This window comes from Misgurnus anguillicaudatus, unplaced genomic scaffold (assembly GCF_027580225.2).
Source record: "Misgurnus anguillicaudatus unplaced genomic scaffold, ASM2758022v2 HiC_scaffold_33, whole genome shotgun sequence".
Lineage (NCBI taxonomy): Eukaryota > Metazoa > Chordata > Actinopteri > Cypriniformes > Cobitidae > Misgurnus > Misgurnus anguillicaudatus.
In genome coordinates this window covers 8,513,159-8,527,570 of record NW_027395283.1, presented here as the reverse complement: position 1 = coordinate 8,527,570, position 14,412 = coordinate 8,513,159, and the positions used below count along the sequence as shown (strand labels likewise).

Genomic DNA, 14,412 nt, shown 5'->3' with positions numbered 1-14,412 from the left:
CTGAGAGAATGCGAAAACATTCAAATATTTTTTTCCCCGCTATACCCGATGGGCAGGGCGGAGATACATTTTGGTAGCCCTCGGGGCTCGGGCTAGAGATTTTGCGAGCCCTGGATATCTTATAACAACAGTTATAAGCCACAAGGAGGTGCACTGAGAACGCAGGGTGCTATATTTCCCCTTATGAAAAAGACTAACAAGGTATCCTAAAGCTAAATATATATTTCCAAAAAATAAAAAATAAATTAAAGAACATAATTTAAGCTTGTTAAATGCAAATTTACAGAGCCCCTGTCATTACAGAGCAGCAGAGTCTGTATTTGTGTTTATCAGTTAGATTAAAGTAATTTTAAACTTTAAAACTGCATTTAAAGGCAGACAATGCCCATTCTGTAATTTAACTGTGCGTGCTCAGAATTTTTACACGTTCACTGTATGATTTAACGAAATACGAATAGCCTAGTATTATGGATGGAGAGGCATTTGCACTTCATTGCATATTTTGAAGGCCCAGCTGAAGTACCCACGGTTCGCCACTGATATATGCCTATATATAAATGCAAATATAAATGATTTTAGTGTATAATAAATGCATAACTAATCGCGCACCTGCCCTGTCCATGCTGCTGGTCCTTCCTCATCTGCATCTCCAGCCAAAGCACCCTTTTGACTGCGAAAATGGTCTGTTAATTTGGCGCATTTAGCTGCCTCTTGTGCCAACATTTTAACTTTTCGGCCCCACTCATTCCTTTCTCTTCTTTACTTGTTTTCGCAATTTTTACCATCTGTCTATATAAAATTCACACACAAAACCAAACTTGACCAAAAGTAAACTCTTTTGATCGGCGCCTTTGAGCCAATCGGATGTCAGGAAAAACGAGGATCAGTCTAAGTTGGGAGGGGCCGCTCTTATCCCCCCTCAAGATTGGAAGTATTGGTTTGGCCCGGCCTGAAACACAACACACACACAAACACACAGACAGCGTTCCGCTGTAGCTGAGCGGCCGGTCAGGCAGGTACAGTAGCGCAACGTAAAAAAAAAAAAAATTTTGACCTCCGGCCGGTTCGGCCTGAAATGGACCGGCCGTTCGGGATTGCTCCCGAAATTCCCGATGGCCAGTCCGCCCCTGATGAAGTGATATAACTACTGTCATTGGATTTCCTATACTTACAGTGATAAACAATAAAAACAGGTAGATGATCACTAATGTCATTATATAATAGTCCACTCTCTATATTGTTATCCATAATATTTGTAAATATATTATCAATTAATGTAGCACTATAAGATGTGATTCTACTGGGTCTACTAACTGTTGGATACAACCCCATGCTATACATTATATTAATAAAATCATCTGTTAATTTATGCTGTTTTGGATTTAGTAAATCTATATTTAAGTCTCCACATATAAACATAGTCTTTTGGAGTGTTTTTGTGAATAGTTTTTCGATCCAATCATTAAATATTTCAATGTTTGATCCAGGAGTTCTGTATATACAACTCACAACAATGTTCTTTAACTTTTCCATGCATATTTCTACTGTAATACATTCCAACAAATCATCAACGGCTATTGTCATACCCTCCACCACCTTATACTTCAGACTGTTATGCACATATATTGCCACACCTCCTCCATTTCTATTCACTCTATTTCTATAATTCAGCTCATAGTCATCGATCTCAAAATCCACCCCTTTATCATCATTATCAGGGGCGACAGTGGGCTAGTGGTTCATGTAGGTTGTCTACAAACCGGAAGGTTGGTGGTTCAATCCCCGGCTCTACCGGACCAAGTGTCGAGGTGTCCTTGAGCAAGACACCTAACCCCACCTGCTCCCGATGAGCTGGCTGGCGCCTTGCATGGCTGACACCGCCATCCTCATCCCATGGCGTCAATATTTGACGACACTTGACCATGCGTCAATATGTTACGCGGAGGGTATACCTTTTGCGTCATTTTTGACGAACTGGGGGCTTCAATAATATTAGGTACGTGAAATTAAACAGTTGTCACCTGGCATTGGGGTTAGGGTTAGGTAGGGATGTCATTATGTAAATCTAACCCGAAACCGACGCGAAAATGGTAAAACCGACGCGAAAATGGTAAGAAAATAGGAAAGAGAATGCAACGGACGTAATAGTATTGAAGTCCCCAGTTCGTCAAAACCCTCCGCGTAACATATTGACGCATGGTCAAGTGTCGTCAAATATTGACGCCATGGGATGAGGATGTGTTGTCGGTGTGTGAATGGGTGAATGTGAGGCTAATTGTAAAGCGCTTTGGATGGCCATAGGTCTGTTAAAAGCGCTATATAAATGCAGTCCATTTACCATTTACCATCATTAATCCAGGTCTCTGATATTGCTATGATACTGAATAAATTCTTTAATTGTGTTAAGTAATCTTTAATGCTTTGAAAATTGGCATATAAACTTCTACTATTCAAGTGGATTATTGAAATATCTTGCAGTAGTTGGAATTTTATATTGAATTGTTCATCTGTATAATAGCTACTACAACTGTTATTAATATTAATAAGCAAATTATTTTCTGGATCAATATGATTTTCCATGTCTTGCATTTTATACTCAGTATATACAAAATTTTCTAATTCCGCATTACATAACTTATTTCCAGCCACTGACATAGATTTTTTAGTCATATTTGTCTTATTTCGTTACTACTGGGTTTCTTGCATTACCTTACTCGTTTTCCTTACTGATATTTCTCCAGCTCCTCCAGATCCCTAACAACTAGCACTTTGGCTTGCTCTGGTGATCCATTCGTCTTAATAAATACTTTGCAGTTGGCTGTCCATGTGGATTGTATTTTTTTCTGCTTTCTAAGGAGTCTAGCCATTCTGGCAATGTCAGCGTTTTTTTTTGGTTAAATGTTCGTTCAGATATACATTCGTGCCCTTCAGTCGTCTTCCTTGTTTCAACAGATCAATCTTATGCTTCCTGTTTGTAAAACGAATTATTATGGCTGGTTTGTCAGTCTTGTTTCTCCGTGGGAGAGTATGACAAGCTTCAATGTTGTTCCTGTCCAACTCAATCCCCGTTGAGTGTAGAAACGCCGTCACTTGTTTCTCCACCGATGTAGCGTCTTTCTCGTTCGTCTCCCCTTCATTCAGTGTCGCCACCGCATGGGCATAAGAGCGTGGTTTAACCACCAACCCGGTGAGTATGATATCATTCATTCTAGTATATTGTTCCAGATCGGCCACCCGATTTTCCAGCGATATAATCCGCTTGTCTTTCTCAATGTTTTGAAGCCTCAGAGCTTTAACTTCCTCCACCAAGCTCATGATGGTTTTCTGTTGTTGTCTTACAACAGAAACCTCCTCCGTCAACATGTCGAGTGATCGCTTTATATCGTCGACCTCCTCCGCCTGTGCTGGATACCTTTTAGGAGGCATGGCATCGTTTTCTCAACGCCAAACACAGAAACTTCAACAGTTCTCCTAGTTGATTAGAGCACACACTCAGCACGTCGTCTCAACCGAACATAATTAGACATCATTACATTGATGGTTGTTAGATTTTTAATTATGTTTTCCAAAGGGACATCAACTGCGAACTATTAAATGCTACAGGATTAAGAAACTATTTAAAAAATATATTTTGGGTGATGGAGTTGGTGAAACTGGCAGCTATACAGCGAATCCTACTATTTCATTTGTGCATTTCATATCCGTTAAATCTTAGTCTAACGGCTAGTATTTTAGCTGCATAAATAAATCGGGTAAAATTACAAAAAATAATTATGATTATTAATGTTAATTCGACTTTGCATCAAAGTTTTTTAATGTTTTATAACTTTGAGGCAACTGCATGCCATATTCTTTATAAACATTTAAAATAAACTGTGCACTTGATTACTGCTTGTATAGTCTAAGGTCAACAAAATTTCCACATTAAAACTAATCAAAGCTAAAATCCAAAGCAATCATACTATATATTGCAACGGCTATTATATAATATTTGATATGTTATATTTAGACAGACAGGCTCCAGAAATGCGTCCATTAAGCTTTATCCGCATTGTTAATGCGCTGCTTGTGCATACAGTGTCCAAGCACAATAAACGCGTGAACTAATGAACAACAGCAGTTTGTTTTTATATATTTTAAGTGTAATGCACAGCCAAGTACTTGCACAACCCACTTTATTCCCCTGTGCAACGCACTTATTGGAAACCCCTAATATAAATGATCCTTTCAAGGCATAGTGGATGAATTGGAGCAGTTTAAACATGATACGTTTGGAAATAAAGTTGCGGGTTTTGCACGGGTTTGATATAAAATATAGAAGGTTGAATTTAGTTGTTTGCAATTTGAAATATTTTTTACCAGATATTCCTAATAAATTGAACTTGAACTATTTCTAAAATGTTTATTTAATAAAGAACACCGCTATCTCATAACGCAGCGAAACCTATTACATGAAGTGAATAATTGATTGTCGAGCAATCGATATCAACCTATTCAGCACCTCCACCATGGACAGCACCCGCTAAGGTTAAACTTAAGAAGGTTTACCTTAAGCAACATCCTAAGGCAGGGGTGTCAAATTCATTTAAGCTGAGGGCCGGATCGGAAAAAATGTCCCCTTATGAGGGCCAAACATTATTATGCTGACATTACCCATACAAACTAAAATACAACTAGGCCACAAACTGCTCATAAGTAAAGAACTGAATTTACTTAATTGAATAAGTCCTCTTTAAATGAACATGAACAGAGTAATAAATAAAACCATTAACTTTTCTTTTCAAATATACATTTTGAACATTAATGAGTACAGTAATTTAGCAAAGCAAGGGCAAAATTTTGATTTTGACATTGGTGGGGATGTAAATAATGTTATTATCTTAATCTTAGGTGTCATATTTATTAATGTTACATGTCAAAAACAACAAATATTAAATAGGCAGATTTTATTTTGTACTTTTTTGTGATGCCAGTGAAGATTCTGACTGGGCAAATACAATACTGCACCATCAGATTTCCTCCCAATCTGCTCCAGCAGAAAGATATATAATACATTGTATTATTTATCACTACTACTGTAGTTAGCAATTATTTTATTTTTGGTGCTTTCTTTTTATTGCTTTATTTTATTGTTTGTGCTTTCTTTAGTTAAACTACATGCAGACAGCTCAGTGTGCACTATAGTGTTACAACTTAGTTTGCAACTCCTCAGGTTAATATGGGATTGCCCTGAAAACACTGTCCCTGAATCATTATGTGTCCCGTATTGTGTGCATAAAACTGTTAATATAAGAATGCTTTCTTCCTCACTCACTTACCGGTAGCCTGCATGCATAATCACTTCACATCGCGTCAGACTGGCGCTTTGTTTCAAACGAATTGAGCTTACATAAAGCGACGTAGGTTGGGGGGGCGGGACTGAGAAAAGGAAAGCCAATCCTATTAGCGATGCGAGTTACAGAGGCGGGACTCATCGCAGAGAACAAGATCTGTTAACCGTTTGTGTACCACAAACAGCGCTATTTTTACAGAACGTGATATGAAAAGAGTTTTAATCTCATTTAGTGATTCTTGAATAAATTCATGTTAAATAAAATAAGAAATAAGTAAAAAAAAACACATAAAACATCAGTTGTTATATATATAAATAAAGATCTTTTGATTAAAATTATTGTTGACATTCAGTGTTCCCTGAATATTGGTATATGTTCCTACCTTGCGTTTTCTAATATCCAAAGCAGGTTATATGGCGACATGAATTTCTTTACTGATTCATCAGTATTTTCTTTTTTGGTAGTTCTATTTATAGTTTCATATTTATACCTGCGTGCATCACATTGTGACAATTAATGATAAACATACCACTCATCTGTTTACTTGACAGAAAAAGACGTCCTTTCTTCCTGAAATGTCCGCTTGTCAAGTTCAACTGTTCATTTTTTCTAAATGTTCAAGATCGAATGGGCCATAATGAAATAACACTAAGTAACATTGGCAGATACAAACTCGCACCTGAAATAAACGCCCTGACTGTTTCTGGCTGACTGACCACGTTTTTGGTTTAAAAAAAAGGAAAAAAGAACAGTGATGCTGCTGTAACCGTTTCAGTAATGCTGGAATCCTGTCAGTGTGCTGCTGGACTAGAGTCTCGTGCTAGAAGCGGAGATCACATGTTTGACGCGCAGTGCGTCCGCAGTGCTTGCTGGGAATTGTAGTGCAATGCTGCGCATTCTGAATTGAAGCGGGCCAAGATTAATTAAAAACTTAAATCATTGCGCGGGCCAGATGAAAATGTGCCACGGGCCTCATTTGGCCCGCGGGCCTTGTATTTGACACATGTGTCCTAAGGTATAGTTCGGAGAACACATGTAGGAAAGGTATACCTGTAGTTAAGGTTTAACTTAAGAGTCTTCCTAGCACGCTAAGAGACAACGTTATCGGAGAACGCACCCCAGGTGTTTTAAAACATTATGAAGAGAGGACACTGATCTACTAACAATCATCAAAATATTCAAACAATCTCTGTGTGTGAGGGAGTAAAATCAATATTAGATGTCTGTGATGTCCTCACTGAATGAAACACAGACCTGATTCAGTCCTAAAAATTATTGCATGAGATCAGAAACACCTCCAGAAATCACTGTCTGTTAACACAATTCACTTTATTTTTTATTTATTTATTTATTATTTGAGCAGTAGCTATTCTGCTCAAAAGGAGTAGGCAGAAGCAAAAAGCTTATAAACGCCCTCCTGAAAAATTAATAATACAGTAATACAAAAATCACGACCACAATACAACATCAAACAAAACAAATCAAACAATATACAATCAGACAAAATTTATATACACTTACAATGTCCAATAATAACAATACTCCTAATGATAAACGCGTTCTTCTTTATACCCTTTAAAAATATTTTGTTTGTATATTTATATTTAAATAGATTAATATTTGGACAACATTTCATCTCCAAATTATTCCACTGTCGCACCCCATTAACTGTAAGGCTAAAACTTTAAGGTTGTACTATGTTTTTGCATCCTAAAATTCATTTCATCACGTAATGCATAACCACCAGTGCGTTCTTGGAACCTTCTTTGTATTTGGCTTGGTAACAATTTGTGCCTTGCTTTATATAGCATCTGTACTGATTGAAACTCAACAATGACTGCGTTTACATGCAGCCAATAACCCGTTCAAATCCGGAATATTAGCAATAACCCGGTCGCGCACGTCCATGTAAACACCGGCAAAAACCCGAATATGCTAATGGAGCGGTGCGTTTCTCAACACAATGTAAACACTCCACTGCGGCCGACCTAAACCCAAAAGGGTAATAGAGCGGTCGAGTGGGCAGCGAATACGTCTATCAAAAGGTTAAAGGTGTAAATAACCAGACCCAGAAGGGCCAAATTGCGACTACGCCACCCCTGACTGTCAGGGGAACAATCCAAAGGACACAGGTTCGTTACCGAGAGGGGAGCAAGGAAAGAAGGCACCAGAATAATAGCAAAATATATACTTTTATTTATAATTAAAATCTTTGGCACAACACAGAGTAAAAGGTCGCTAATAAAGTGGCCACATTAACACTCACTGGAAATGGATCAATATTCAAATGGAACGGGAGATAACCCCTCGCTGCACACATACAATTTGTAAACCCAAGGTCATGCACACGGCACACAGGTGAAAATCATCAAGTAAGCACAGCACACAGTGTCAGAAACCCACACAAAGAAAAGAATAAGAAGTTACCTCCCTCCAAAATGGCTGACCCACCCCACACAAATAACCCGAAACAAAATAACAATAACACAGAAAACACTCAACCTCTAAAGAAAATTACAATCTTAATTGACAAACATCAAATAAATGAAAACAAAAACACCACAATAACACTTTAATCAAAAGAACTCAAAAGAAGTCCCGTTACCACAGGGATGAACCCAAATGCTCAAATCGGAAGTACATGTATTTGTGTTCTCGTAAAGAGACAATCCACTCACTACTGCTCATAGACACAATACCCCATTAATAAGGGTCTTACGAGGCCGACACTCTGCCTCCGTACACTCGTAGCAGTGTTAGTTTGTAGCAAAAATAACTACGCGAAGTGTGTTTACATAGTTGGTCAGCCCACCATCATATACGGATGTACAATGGTGGTTTACAATAGACAAGGGCTATACGAGATTATTCAGATTGTAAGTAAACTCAGAGTGAGGCACACCTTTGAAGTAAAGATGCAATACAAAAGGTGCGTTCAAGCAGTAGTTAGCATGACCTACTGGTCATAACAGTAGCGATCACCAGTAGTAAGGGAGTAAATCAAAAATAAAGAAAACAAACCAAAAACAAGAAAATACATCAAAAACGAAAATACATAACACACATAAAACACAGCATCACACGCCTCAGTATAGTACACAAAATCAGGGACAATTCACGTCGACAATATTAATAAAATGAAACCCAATACCTCGAGCTGAAGTCACGGTGTCCGAAGGGCTTTCTCCTAAGGCGGGTAACAATAACTTTGTCCGTGAAGGAACGACGCGTAAAGTCTTCATTAATAAAAACAAACACTGACAGGAGTTGTACACAGCAGCTTAACCTGCCGTAGGCAAAGCGGCAATTTAATCGCCCTTGGCAATACGGTAAACAGCTTGCCGTCGACGACCGAACTGGCAAGTGGTGGTGAGCAAAACACTCATAAAATTTCCCCACAGGCAAAACAGCAGCGCCGTCACACACTCGGGCCAAATACCCTCTCTGTTCCTGGACGGTAATCAGAAAGGCCAGATCAACCTGTCGAGCACATAGCAGCGTATTAATAAAATAAATAAGAAACTGGCGCTTGACGCGACCAAAACAATATGTAGCGAAAACTTGCGGGAATGACCCCTAACAAGAACGTCCTCGCAGTGGCTCGTTCAGTTCAAACGAACGCCAAACCACACTGAAATGGTGCAGCACGTGAATTTCAGTACACCAGCTCATATAAAACAACAAATGAAACTCACATACCTGAGGTAGCCGACAGCCCACGCCAACAACCAGTTAGCCAAATGGTACTATTGTCGGACAGAGTAACATGAGCCAGCGCATCCATAAAGTTACCAAAAAGATCAACACACCATGCGAACGCACATACCTTGGCAGAAACAATGGATCGGGTCCCACGAGAGGGCGGAGTCAAAGGTGACGCATCACCAGGTAGCCCCAAAGCTTGCCTTTTATATAATTCCCATCACATCACGTGACCTAAACCAATGCCCTTCCTGGCTCTGCTACACTAATATTCCTGTTTTTAAAATCCCGAATATTACCCCTGGGTTACCTCTTTTCTAGCCCGAAATTTTGGTCATGTAAACGCGCATCGGGATATTCCCATCAAAAGGAACATTGATTTGTGTTCTGCGCATGTTCTATCTGCGCAAGGAATCTTGGTCTTTTGAGTAGAGGAACTTCTTGTATACACTTTTTGTCACGGTAGGAAAATCCATTGTTTTCCTCCGTGTCATGTTTGTGTGTGTGTGTTGTTCACTTACCCCTGCCATGTGCTCGTTAGAGCAATCCCTTTCACCTGTGTGTTGATTGTCTCGCTCCAGCTGTTCATCATTACATCATCTCCATATATACTCACCTGACTTTCTGTTCCCTGCCAGATTCTTATGTTGCTCAGTCTCCGTGTTGCTTGGTTGTTTCGTGTTCATTGGATTTCGTGTTTCAGTTGGATGTGTATTGTCGTCGTCGTCTTCGTGTGGATGTTCCGTGTCAGCTTGGGATTTCACCACTGCTCACCACTCCACCAACGTCGCACTCAAAACACCAACTTCCACCGTAGTCATCGTCACCATTGCCTTCAACAACACCGGACTGGATTACTTCCGCATTAACTCAGAATACTCTCTCTTTGTTTACATTTAATAAACATTGTTATATTTTTCACCTGCATTTGCTTCCGTCTTTTACGAATCATTACAGAAGAATCTGGCCAACATGGAAGCGGCAGGTGGTCAACCGATCTCCGCGTTGGAAGAGTTTCTCCAGCGATCTCTGGCTCGTATGGATCATCAGGATCAAACCATCGAAGATATGCGGAAGGCCGTCCAGGTAATGGTGGCGAAGGTTTCCGAGCTCTCTCAGCGATCTCCGGACATCACGCCTCCCACTGCGCCACCCATGTCGCCCGCACCATCTTCACCTCCAGGGGGTAGTTTCATCCCGGAACCGAGACTTCCTATCCCGGAGAAATACGCCGGTGAGCCCAACTATTGCCGTACTTTTCTCTCTCATTGTTCTTTACACTTCGCCCAACAGCCTCGGTCTTTCTTCCTCGAGGAGACAAAGGTGGCGTTTACGCTCTCGCTTCTCACAGGCAAGGCTGCCCTCTGGGGGACGGCGGTATGGGAAAACAAAGACAGCTGTTGTTCCTCGTTCGCCTCGCTTGCAGAGGAGATGAAGAGGGTTTTCGACCGCTCCGTCGCCGGGAGGGAGGCCGCCCGTCTCCTCACGGATCTCCAGCAGGGGGAGCGGTCGGTCTCGGACTATGCCATCGAGTTCCGTACCCTGGCGGCGGAGTGCAGGTGGAACGAGGAAGCGCAGTGGGATCATTTCCTGCATGGGTTGGCGGATCGGATCCATCGACAGATCATCACGGCGGAATTACCGAAGTCGCTTAACGGGTTGGTGGATTTGGCGATCCGGGTTGACGCACGCCTTTCCACCGCTGCCAAGAGGAAGACTCAAGGTCCGTCCCTACGTCAAGCGGAGTCCACGGATCCGTTCATCGAAGTTTCCGCCGGTGGTCTCTCAGATCCGGAACCCATGCAGGTGGGTCGAGCTCGGTTACCCCGGGAGGAGAGGAAGCGGCGGAGATCCCTGGGACTGTGTATGTACTGTGGCGAGCCGGGTCACCAGTGTCAGAGGTGCCCGGTAAAAGACCAAGCCCGATAGTAAGACAGAGGCTACTATCGGGCGGGATCTCCGCACAGAAGACCTCTACAACATCCACTCTCCTTCCGGTGAGACTATGGTGGTCCACTATGTCACACTCAGGGCACGCACTTCTGGATTCGGGGGTGGAGGGCAACTTCATCGACAGCTCACTTGCAAGTAAGCTCAAGTTACCTTTCATCTCACTCACCCACCAGATTGCGCCCTTCGCCCTCAATGGACATCAGTTACCCACTATCAAGTACACCACAGCACCTATCACACTCATCACTTCCGGAAACCACACAGAGACTATTTCATTTTTTATTACTGACACTGCTCTCTCCCCCATAGTTCTTGGACACCCTTGGCTTCATTCCCATAACCCAAGAATTGACTGGAAACTGGGTTCTGTTACCAGCTGGAGCGAGGAGTGTCATAAGTCCTGTCTTGTCTCTGCTTGTGTTTCTGTTTCTGAGTCTGTGTTTCAGGGGAAAGCAGTGGATTTGTCTACCGTGCCCGCGGAGTACCACGACCTGAAGGAGGTGTTCAGTAAGTCGCGGGCTGATTCTCTTCCTCCTCATCGTCCCTATGACTGTGCGATAGACTTATTGCCAGGTACGTTTCCGCCTAAGGGCAAGTTATACTCTCTGTCCGTTCCGGAGATGGAGGCCATGGAGAAATATATTTCTGATTCTCTGGCTACGGGGTTCATTCGCCCTTCCTCATCTCCAGCGGGGGCGGGGTTCTTTTTTGTGGGGAAGAAGGACGGTTCCTTGCGACCTTGTATTGACTACCGAGGGTTGAACAACATCACGGTAAAGCAGGGGTGTCAAATTCATTTAAGCTGAGGGCCGGATCGGAAAAAATTTCCCCTTATGAGGGCCAAACATTATTATGCTGACATTACCCATACAAACTAAAATACAACTAGGCCACAAACTGCTCATAAGTAAAGAACTGAATTTACTTAATTGAATAAGTCCTCTTTAAATGAACATGAACAGAGTAATAAATAAAACCATTAACTTTTCTTTTCAAATATAAATTTTGAACATTAATGAGTACAGTAATTTAGCAAAGCAAGGGCAAAATTTTGATTTTGACATTGGTGGGGATGTAAATAATGTTATTATCTTAATCTTAGGTGTCATATTTATTAATGTTACATGTCAAAAACAACAAATATTAAATAGGCAGATTTTATTTTGTACTTTTTTGTGATGCCAGTGAAGATTCTGACTGGGCAAATACAATACTGCACCATCAGATTCCCTCCCAATCTGCTCCAGCAGAAAGATATATAATACATTGTATTATTTATCACTACTACTGTAGTTAGCAATTATTTTATTTTTGGTGCTTTCTTTTTATTGCTTTATTTTATTGTTTGTGCTTTCTTTAGTTAAACTACATGCAGACAGCTCAGTGTGCACTATAGTGTTACAACTTAGTTTGCAACTCCTCAGGTTAATATGGGATTGCCCTGAAAACACTGTCCCTGAATCATTATGTGTCCCGTATTGTGTGCATAAAACTGTTAATATAAGAATGCTTTCTTCCTCACTCACTTACCGGTAGCCTGCATGCATAATCATTTCACATCGCGTCAGACTGGCGCTTTGTTTCAAACGAATTGAGCTTACATAAAGCGACGTAGGTTGGGGGGCGGGACTGAGAAAAGGAAAGCCAATCCTATTAGCGATGCGAGTTACAGAGGCGGGACTCATCGCAGAGAACAAGATCTGTTAACCGTTTGTGTACCACAAACAGCGCTATTTTTACAGAACGTGATATGAAAAGAGTTTTAATCTCATTTAGTGATTCTTGAATAAATTCATGTTAAATAAAATAAGAAATAAGTAAAAAAAAACACATAAAACATCAGTTGTTATATATATAAATAAAGATCTTTTGATTAAAATTATTGTTGACATTCAGTGTTCCCTGAATATTGGTATATGTTCCTACCTTGCGTTTTCTAATATCCAAAGCAGGTTATATGGCGACATGAATTTCTTTACTGATTCATCAGTATTTTCTTTTTTGGTAGTTCTATTTATAGTTTCATATTTATACCTGCGTGCATCACATTGTGACAATTAATGATAAACATACCACTCATCTGTTTACTTGACAGAAAAAGACGTCCTTTCTTCCTGAAATGTCCGCTTGTCAAGTTCAACTGTTCATTTTTTCTAAATGTTCAAGATCGAATGGGCCATAATGAAATAACACTAAGTAACATTGGCAGATAAAAACTCGCACCTGAAATAAACGCCCTGACTGTTTCTGGCTGACTGACCACGTTTTTGGTTTAAAAAAAAGGAAAAAAGAACAGTGATGCTGCTGTAACCGTTTCAGTAATGCTGGAATCCTGTCAGTGTGCTGCTGGACTAGAGTCTCGTGCTAGAAGCGGAGATCACATGTTTGACGCGCAGTGCGTCCGCAGTGCTTGCTGGGAATTGTAGTGCAATGCTGCGCATTCTGAATTGAAGCGGGCCAAGATTAATTAAAAACTTAAATCATTGCGCGGGCCAGATGAAAATGTGCCACGGGCCTCATTTGGCCCGCGGGCCTTGTATTTGACACATGTGCGGTAAAGAATACTTATCCTTTGCCGTTGATGTCTTCAGCTTTCGAGAGGTTGCAGGGAGCGTCCGTTTTCACTAAATTGGACTTACGTAATGCATATCATTTGGTTCGCATCAGGAAGGGGGATGAATGGAAGACTGCGTTTAACACCCCTAGAGGCCATTTTGAGTACTGCGTGATGCCTTTCGGTCTCACGAACTCGCCGGCAGTCTTCCAAGCACTCGTTAATGACGTGTTGCGAGACATGGTAGACCAGTTCATATATGTTTACCTGGATGACATATTGATTTTTTCATTGTCTCTCCAGGAACATTTGCAACACGTACGACGAGTGCTTCTGCGGTTGCTAGAGAATGGGCTTTTTGTCAAGGCGGAGAAATGCGTTTTTCATGCACAGTCTGTTTCTTTTTTAGGACACATCATTTCGACTGAGGGTGTTCGCATGGATCCTGAGAAAGTTAAGGCTGTGGTAGATTGGCCATCCCCAGAGTCTCGCAAGGCCCTGCAGAGATTTCTGGGGTTCGCCAATTTATACCGGCGTTTCATTCGCAATTTCAGCCAACTAGCCGCACCTCTGACCGCTTTGACCTCCCCTGGTTTGACGTTCAGGTGGTCAGACGCAGCTGAGGCTGCGTTTGCCAAACTGAAAAGCTGCTTTGTTTCAGCTCCCATTCTCGTTACCCCTGATCGTTCACGTCAATTCATAGTGGAGGTCGACGTGTCAGAGGTGGGGGTAGGAGCAGTGTTGTCCCAGCGCGCATCCTCAGACGGAAAGGTTCATCCTTGCGCGTATTACTCTCATCGTTTATCTCCTGCGGAAGTTAACTATGACATTGGCAATCGAGAGTTGTTGGCGGTCAAGCTAGCACTGGAA

General features: G+C 41.3%; 1 protein-coding gene across 1 annotated transcript in view; it reads right to left on the bottom strand.

Annotated features, from left to right (window-relative positions):
- Positions 1-14,412, bottom strand: part of LOC141363221 (NLR family CARD domain-containing protein 3-like) — a 460,117-nt gene that overhangs the window by 367,892 nt on the left and 77,813 nt on the right. The gene's annotated exons all lie outside the window — the stretch shown is intronic.